The sequence below is a fragment of the Macaca nemestrina genome, chromosome 7, assembly GCF_043159975.1.
Source record: "Macaca nemestrina isolate mMacNem1 chromosome 7, mMacNem.hap1, whole genome shotgun sequence".
NCBI lineage: Eukaryota > Metazoa > Chordata > Mammalia > Primates > Cercopithecidae > Macaca > Macaca nemestrina.
Window position 1 is genome coordinate 156,761,390 of NC_092131.1, and position 9,635 is coordinate 156,771,024.

The window sequence follows — 9,635 nt, forward strand, 5'->3', positions numbered from 1 at the left end:
TTTGGCATTGGTCTAGTCATTTTAGTGTAAGTAAATTATAGGAATGTGGCTCTTGATACAGAATTCTGATTCTCTAAAATAATTAACATATTCATCACAAAGTAAACCTAATACTTACATTCAGAAATGCTTAGCAAAGTCAGATTTTTGTTTATTAATTCATTCATTCATTCAAAAATATCTGAATATCTTCTGAGTATAAGGAGTAATCCTAGGCCCCGGAAAGGAAGAGTCTCTGTTCTTAAGTTGCTGAATGTGTTTTTTGTGAAAAATCTGCATAGATTGTGTACTTTGAAATGAGTCACAGGTTTCAACCATACCCTTACTAACACCTTTAACTCCTTTACATCCTGGTGTTCCTTTTACATCCATTACAGAAACACCTATTAGTCCTATACATGGACTGAATCCTGCTTGAGAAATCTATCCAGTTGTGTGGATTGGTGCAAATTAGGGTATATATTTGCAGGCCTAAATACTACCCGACAATTCTGCTACACAGTTCTCTGTGTCCTCCTCAGTAGCTATTTCAAACCTTCACTACATTTTCTTAGCTGATCATATTGTTTTATTTTTCACAGAGGAAATAGAGACCATCAGGCATTAGTTCCTTCAGTTTACAATCCCCTATAGGTTTATATACATTTGCCTATTCTGGTTAAGTTTCTTTCTCCTTTCCTTTCCAGTAAGTAGTTCTCCCTTATCCTCAGGGGATATGTTCCAAGATCCCCGGTGAATGCCTGAAACTATGGGTAGTACCAAACCCTATGTGTACTATGCCTTTTCTTATACATGCAGACCTATGATAAAGTTAATCTGGTGCAACACATGGCTGTCAGTTGGGAACATGTTTTCTGTTCGTGTCTTGCAAACAAAAATGTAATGCCTTTTCCACCTTAACTAAGCACTTATCAACGCACTGTGACCATAACTTTTGCCATGTGTAGTGCGACAGCAAAACTAGCATGAATTTCTTTTTCCTTTATCACAACTTCACAGATAGGAGATTCGTTCTTACCATGGATCTCAGCAACCTCAACATGCAACTTTTTCTTTTCTTGTTGAGAACTTTCACCTTTCCCTTAAAGAAAGCCACTTAGGCTTTTCTTTGGTATGTCCGAATTGCCAGCATCAAGACTTGCATTTGAGTCATTATTCAGTAAAATAAGGTTACTTGAATACCAGGACTGTGGTTTGATAACGAGGTGGCTGCTAAGCGACTGAAGGACGGGTGGTGTATACAGTGTGATATACTGGACGGGAGGATTCACGTCTCAGGTGGAGGGAGTGGAGTGGGCCAGTGCAAGATTTCATCACGCAGCTCAGAACAGCGTGCAATTTAAAACTTATGAATTATTTATTTCTGGATTTTTCTATTTAATATTTTTGGACCATGGTTGACCACTGGTAACTGAAACTGCTGAAAGTGAAACTTTGGACGAAGGGATTACTACACTGCCTAAGCTTCCAGAGAGAAAAATCAGGCCTTCATCTCATTGCATGCATTTGCTTCTCAACCCTGTATAAAGGGTCACTTCTCTCACTGCTACAGAAAAAGAGGTGAACCTTCTGACCAAGTCTAATCCACACAACCATCCTTTGATCCTAATCTTTGTCGTTTTTTAGAATTTGCTACATCAATTATCTTTCTTGTAACTCCAGCACCACCACCGCCCTGTGTGTGTGGGAGGGAGTTTCCGCCTCAGAAAATAGTCATGCTTAAAACAATCCACAGTGTGGTCTACGTTCCTGATCCGTGATCAAGGCCTTCTCGTGACAAAATGATGACTCCTAGTTGGAGAGCTACCACTTGTCTTGCAATATCATATAACCAAATAGATTATCAAAGTGTATATATAGATTCCACACATTTTTAATAACCAGTTGGTTTGGACTTCTACAGATGGCTGAACCGACCAAAAATTCTAGCATACACTTTCTCATATATTTGAATTAACTTTACAGCAAGTCATTTGCCTACTTAATCTGTAGCAGTGTGTACTTTGTAGTGTGTATCTGTTGAGTGATTATAATTATTGTTGCTGAAGTCAAAATAATGCTTCAGGCCAATCCTGCTCCATAGGGATAATATGCTGAAGGGAATTTAGTTCAATATCCCAATATATTTGATTGTTAATATTATAAGTTGTATTAGCTTCTAAAATAATTTTACCTCAGGTGATCCGCCCGCCTCAGCTTCCCAAAGTGCTGGGATTTACAGGCATGAGCACGTGGTTTTATTCCTTCCAATTTTCTATTAATCCATTACTTTGAGGATGAAAAGTAGTCTGATAAGCCTACTGAATGTGATGTATTGGCCTCCAATCCTGTGGAAGTCTTATAGTTAATTATAAATGGTATCATAAAGGAGGAAACCTTCATGGGATTTTATAGGAAGTTGGAGGGAACCACAACTGTTCTCTTCAAACTGCCTAGGGTGTACAAATCCCAAGGCAGATACCAAGGCTGGAAGTAGTGTGAGGTCAGTGAAGTACTCACCATGTCCACAAAATTTAGGAGGACCAAAAAAAACCTCAGTAATCCAGATAAGTATTAATGCACTATTTTTAAAGATCAAAATTAATGAAAAAATCCATGATGAACAAAATATCAAAATGTTAAATGAAGACAAGATCAGTATTACTGATGTTTCTTTTGCCTCGGGCTCCACTGTGGCTTGACACGGCACTGACTGTACTCAGGAACCAGAGGTGAAGTGGAAGTAAACCAGCCCTTGCGGTCTGCTACCCAGTGCCATTCAAATTTTTCAGGTAGCCCAGAAAACCTCTAGCCTAGGATTGATGATACCTGATTGCGCTTGAACTCCAAGATGTCCGCTTGGCCCTCTTCCAAGTGTACTTTACTTTCTGTTCATTCCTGCTCTAAAGCTGTTTAATAAACTTTCATTCCTGCTCAAAAAACAAACAAACAAAAAACGGTGATACCTGATTGCTGGCATCCCCGAGTGCCTGAAAAAAATGAGCAAAATTCTTTTTTGAAAAAATGTAACATCCATCTAGGCTTCAAATTATTTCTGACAATAAAATCTCAAATACAGAGTCCTCCACACAGTCAAATACAGACAGATGCAGGAGGAGAAAATATCCCTCTAGCAAAACAACATTCAAAAGACACATCCACAGGGACTCCAGATACCAGATTATCAGACACAGAATATAAAGCATCGACCCACAGTGAAACTCCAATAGGTATTTCTCCCCTAATCCTCACCCCCAAGTCCTAGGCAACCAATAACCTACTTCCTGTCCTTATCATTTTGTCTATTCTGGACATTTCATGTAAATGGAATCATTCAATAAGTGGTCTTTGTGATGAGCTTCTAAAGCTTAGCAAAATATTTTCAAGTTTTATTCATTCTGTAGCCTGTATCAGTACCTCACGTATTCTTATGGCCAAATGAAATTCCACCGTATAGATATACACATTTTATTTATCTATTCATCAGTTGCTGAATATTTAGGTTATTTCCACTTTGGGGCTATTATGATAAGGCTGCTGTGAACACTCACACACAGGTTTCTGCATGGGCATATGTTTTCACTTCTCTTGGGGTATATACCTAGGAGTGGAATTTCTGGGTCATGTGGTAACTCTAGGTATGACTTACAGAAAAAAAGTTATATTAAAAAAGTAATAAAAATAAATATAAGCCCACTAATATACCAAACCAGTGTATGATTTGTATGATTCATTTGTATAATTATTTGTCTAATTTTAGTATGATTTTAAAAAGGCAATGAAAATGACAGAAAGGATGAAGTGGTTCCCATGTGAAGACAGACTAAAAAGATTAGAATTCAGTCTAGCAGGCGGAAAGTTGGGGAAGTTACAAAATCCAAATTATTAAAATTGTAATATAGTATCCTGACCAATCAGTTAACTTCTGATTTATTTAACAACTTTCAAAGCACCTCACTAAGGCAATACAACCTTGATTTTAAAAAAAATAGTTCAAGAACTAAATAACAAAGCTACATGGGAAGCAATAAACTCTTGTTTTTCACGAAGCAAATAAGAAGTATACAAGAATATTTATTAATTAACTCTTGAGAACCTACTATATGCTAGGCATCATGCTGGTGCCTTTAAAACATACTTTATCTCATTTGACTGTTCTAAGAAACATCAAGATAGCTATTATTTTCCTTATTAAAGAAGAAAGAAGAAATGGAGATTTAAGTGCTCATGATCAAGTTGCACCTATTTTAACCAATAGTCTTCTCTTAAATTACATCATTTCTTTCCTCCATTTTAGAGCCATATTTTGCAAAAAGATGGCTTATACTTTCCATATTCGTTCTCTCACCTTCAGTTCACCACTCGATCCACTTATATCTGCAGTTTTTCTCACATTGTCCAACTGCTTCCTCTGAGTTCAACAAATAACTGAGAGTTGCAGCGGTTGTTTTTTTTTTTTTTGAGAAGAGTGCAGTGGCTTGATCCCGGCTCACTGCCACCTCCGCCCCCTGGGTTCAAGCAATTTTGCTGCCTTAGTCTCCCAAAGTGCTGGGATTACAGGCATGAGCCACCATGCCTGGCCCAGTGGCTATTTTCTAGGCTTCATCTTGAAACAATCTTCCATTTACCAAATTATGGCCTGCCATCTGTTTTTAACAGGTCCTTCAAGCTAAATTTTTTTTTTTTACATATTCTAATAGTTGAAACAAAGGAAAAGAAAAATAATATTTCATGATGCATGAAAATGACATGAATTTCAAATTTCAGTGTCCATAAATAATGTTTTTTTGGAACACAGCCACATTTATTCATTTGCACATTGTCCATGGCTACTTTTGTGTTCCAATGGCAGATTGAGTAGTTGTGATAGAGACACTATAGGGTGCTGTCACTGCTTCGCAATGTGACTTGGCACGCCACACATCACAGTGACACAGTTATCACTTGGCAGTGTTTCAAGTGTCTCATGTGTCACTGTACCTATGATGTTTTATTTTTTTATTACCAGTCTATACCCATCATGTCAAAACAGAAAAGAAAAGTAAATGTCACTGTCATACTTCTAAGGCACAGTGGAGTGTGGATCATTCTGATTAAATTAGACGGCAAAACATTGTACGACGACATTATAGTCGTGCTGAAAGAATATATGCTGACATTACCAGAAGTACTCATCACAAGATTTCCAACTCACAGGAAAGCAAGAGTCAGGAAAAAATAGAAAATTTAAAATGAAATATCTCATGTCAGCAAAATGTCTTCACAAAAATAAAAAAATGAAAAAAAAAGTCTTCAACCTTTTTGCAGATAAGTACCCCAACTGGCTCATTTGTTAACTAATCAAGGAAATCCATTTACTAATGGCTAGTTAATTAAATCATGTTTGGTTGCTGGAGAAATGTGTCCAGAAGAAACAAACTGCTTAAAATCAGTATTAGCCTTTGCCATGGAGGGTTGCTGTCCGAGTTGAGGACAATGGGAGTGACAATAATCAATTAACACAAATGATGTGGAGTGATTTTCCTTGGGTCTTGGTGAATCAACATGGGTTGCTGATTCTGCTCAGTTGTGGATTATTCAAGGAATCAATATTGAGTCTTTAGTGGGAACTGAGGAATTGTGTGAATATCCTGACTTGCCCCCTACACAGCAGTCAATGGTTCAGCAATGGTAAGATTTTTTTGCAATCTTTTGAGCTTGGGGCTAGGTTTGAAGTTTTTTTCAAATAGAAGAACTGCCCACAACCACTGTTAATTACTTTGGAATTAGCTTTTGCTACAGACTTGATAATGTTTCTTAATAAATTCAACCTAAAATTATGAGGCAAAACAGTGCTAATATTCAAAACTTATGGTAAAGTCATTTAGATGACTCATGTCTCAATCACAAGTAATATGAAATTACTTTATGTACTTCCCAAGCTGTCAAAACTGAAAACAAAAAGCAAGATCTCCATTCTCCATTTGCAACAGATGTATTTTCTGAGCTTAAATGACCATTCCAGCAGAGTTTTTCTGAACTCAATGCAAGAACAAAGGTAATTTCAAAGTACATTTAACTGTGTGGTTTAGGAAAGTGATTTATCTGTGCTTGCTTTGGCAGCACATGTATAAAAATTGGAACGATACAGAGAAGATGAGCATGGCTCCTGTGCAAGGATGACATGCAAATTCATGAAAGCTTCCATATTTTTAATTTAAAAATTTTTAAATAATTAAAAAATGGTTTTAAAATTAAAAAAAGAAAGTGTAGGCTGGGCGTGGTGGCTCACGCCTCTCATCCCAACACTTTGGGAGTCTGAGGCGGGAGGATCATGAGGTCAGGAGTTTGAGACCATCCTGGCCAATACGGTGAAACATCATCTCTACTAAAAATTACAAAAATTAGCTGGGCATGGTGGCGCGTGTCTGTAGTCCCAGCTACTCAGGAGGCTGAGGCAGGAGAATCGCTAGAACCTGGGAGGCAGAGGTTGCAGTGAGCCGAGATTGCACCACTGCACTCCAGCCTGGGTGACAAAGCGAGACTCTAGCTCAAAAACAAAAACAAAAAAAAAAAGAAAGTGATTTATTGGCAATGACATGCTAAAAGCCTGTCAAAAGAAGAATCTAATAGAATTCTATGAATACCTTTCCAAGCAATGAATATGTTCAGTTTAAATTATATGTTCCTGAATTGATATCAGCATTTGGCATTATGTGTCTGTGTAAAAAGACATTTGAAATATATAAAGATGTAAAACCTCATCACATTAATAGACGAACATTTGCAATTTATTTTGATAATAGGGAAGACTAACTCTGAACACCAATTAAGCAAAACTATCATTCCCTTAAAAGAAAATTTCATTTTTCTCATTGGTAGAACTATATTATAAAAAGGGTGTCCTCAATTTTTATTATATTTTGAATTTTGTCAATAAAAGCTTTATGGCTTCTCTTTCCTCTTTGTTATATAAGTACCCATATAATATCTTGATTTTGATTCTTGGCTACAAAGCCTGAAATATTTACTATCCGATCCTTTACTGGATAAGTTTACCAAGCCCTGGAGTCTAAAGGACTCGAAAGTCTTAGGCTTCCTTAGAGCTCTTTTCAAGGCCCCATGTCTTTCTCATTCTTCACTAGATCCTTCTCTCACTTTACTACCCATGATTTCATTATGATCTATAGGAAATCTGCCAAATGTATACCTTTAGCTTAGAACAAATTAATCAAATTCATCCTCACTACCTCCATTCTAGTCCAAGCTACCAACATCTCTCACCTGAACTATTGACACAGCTTCCTCAATCCTCAGCAGCCAGACTGACCTCTCAGTACGGAAATCTGATCCCCTCTTCTGCCCATCTCCACAAAGTCTCTCAGTGGAATGGATTGTCTCTTCCAATAATCACAAATGGTAAAAATCTGTTTTAGCGAAGTCTTTTTATAAGCTATATTGTACAGAAAGGTTGCTTGAGTGGGTTTCGTGCGAATGCCCAGAAGAATTTATCTTCGAGTCAAAGCTGAGGCCCTTGGGTTAGCACTTTCACCCACACACACCCTGCCCTCAGACTCCAAGATACAGGGACCTGGCTTTCCAAAGGACCTCGGAAACTCTTTCCAATTCTGCCCCTGCAGAAACTATTTCCTTAACCAGAATTGCTGGCATTTCATTGTACACAGGATAGGAACAAACTTTGGCATAGGTTAGAATGTCTTCAGTTCTGTGAGACATGCTGAGAAAAGAATTTCTCCAGCAATTCTCTGCTGCTCTGGTGCATCAACACTTTTTCTATTAGACATTTCCATTAGTGTGCAAATGCAGTATTATTGCACCCACTTTAAAATGGGGGAAAAAAAACCCTCTCTTGACTTCACTTTCACCTCTAGCTACTGCTCTATTCTTGCACTCTCTGCAGAAGAACTCTTCACAATAGTCATCTATCCTCCCTGTCTGCACTTCCTCTCATCCCGTTCTCTCCTGAACCTACTCATCCAGGCTTCTACCCCCACCTCTCTAAATAAACTGCCCTTGTTACAATTACTAATGTTCCCTACATTGCAAAATCCCAGGCAAATATCCCTCATTCTTACTTCACTGATCAGCAATATTCAACAGTGGACCCCTTTTTTTCCCCCATAAAACATTTTCTTCCTCCGGTTTTCTTTTTTTTTTTTTTTTTTTTGAGACGGAGTCTCACTCTTGTTACCCAGGCTGGAGTGCAGTGGCGCGATCTCGGCTCACTGCAACCTCTGCCTCCCGGGTTCAAGTGATTCTCCTGCCTCAGCCTCCCAAGTAGCTGGGATTACAGACATGCACCACCACGCCCTGTTAATTTTGTATTTTTGCTAGAGATGGGGTTTCTCCATGTTGGTCAGGCTGGTCTCAAACTCCTGACCTCAGGTGATCCGCCTGCCTCAGCCTCCCAAAGTGCTGGGATTATAGGCAAGAGCCACCACGCCTGACATTCCTCTTGTTTTCATAATACCCCTCTCTCCGGGCTTTCCTCTTTCCTCAATGGCTGCTATTTCTCCATCTCCTTGGCTGGTTCCTACTGACTTTAACCATTGGAGTGCTCCAGGGCTCAGTCTTTGGCTCTTTCTCTTAGATTCTGTCTATATTTTCTTTCTTGGGAATCTCATTCAGTCTTATGGCTTTCATTTCCATGTATATGACTCCCAAACTTATAACTCCAGTCCTGACTTGTCTACACTCATGTATTCAACTGCCTATTCAATGTCTCTGCTAGGCACATCCCAAACTGAACTTCTGATGTTTCTCCCAACACCTGCCTCTCCCTGAGTCTTCCTCTGTTTAGTTAAGGTAATTCCATCCCTCCAGTGGCTCAGGCTGACAACCTTGGACTCATCTGTGACTCCTCTCTTTCTCTCACACTTCATATCTAATCCACCAGCAGATCCATCTACCTTTGAAATATATTCAGAGTCCTACCACTTCTTGCCACCTCGGTTCTTCCCATCCTGGTCCCAACTACTGTCATCTCTCCCCTGGATTACTGAAAACACCTCCTCCTGATCTCTTTGCTTCTACCCTTGTTCCCTTTTAGTCTGTTCTCATCAGCAGCAAGAATGATCCCGTTAAAACAAAAGTCAGGTCATGTCACTCCTCTCCCTCCCAACTCACTCAGGGGAAGCCCGTTTGCTTACAGAAGTTCCACACCACCTGGGCCCCACTGCCACCCCAGCTCCAGCTCCAGCTCCAGCTCCTCTACCTCCCTTCCTCACTTCACTCCAGTCTCACAAGCCTCCTCGCTGGCCCCAGAACATCCCAGACAGACTTTCACTGTCGGACCTTTGCTCTTGCTTTTCTTCTGGAAGCCTTGTCCCCAGCTATCTCCATGAGTTGTTCCCCTGCCTCCTTCAGGTCTTTGCTTAAATGTGAGTCCTTCCCTAACCATTTTATTTAAAATTGCAGTCTTCACCCACCACTTGACCACCAGCCCTGACCACCACTAGAACTAAGGCAAATTAATTTTGAGTTTGCAGTTGTATGACTAAAATGTGCCCAAGATTTGAAAGGGGCTCTTGTAAGAGAGAACACCTGCTTGTATGTATGGCCAAAGGTCCGCAAGGCTCTGAAGTTTCTCCTGTACCTGGGTACATGTCACTCTCTTAGCCCAGAAATACAATTCTAAGCTCCATTTCTAGTTACAG

The 9,635-nt window shown here is 39.3% G+C and overlaps 1 long non-coding RNA gene and 1 other non-coding gene across 6 annotated transcripts in view; one reads left to right on the forward strand and one right to left on the reverse strand.

The window, feature by feature from the left end:
• Positions 1–6,065: 6,065 nt before the first annotated feature.
• LOC112428736 (U6 spliceosomal RNA) lies at positions 6,066–6,172 on the forward strand. Its single transcript, XR_003020787.1, has one exon. It is a non-coding gene; the product is annotated as a U6 spliceosomal RNA (small nuclear RNA).
• Positions 6,173–8,121: 1,949 nt separating this feature from the next.
• Positions 8,122–9,635, reverse strand: part of LOC105491025 (uncharacterized) — a 60,608-nt gene continuing 59,094 nt past the window's right edge. For all 5 annotated transcript variants that reach the window (XR_011606091.1, XR_011606088.1, XR_011606089.1 and 2 more), the window contains one exon: positions 8,122–9,635. This exon is cut by the window's right edge and continues 860 nt beyond it. This is a non-coding gene — a long non-coding RNA (uncharacterized lncRNA).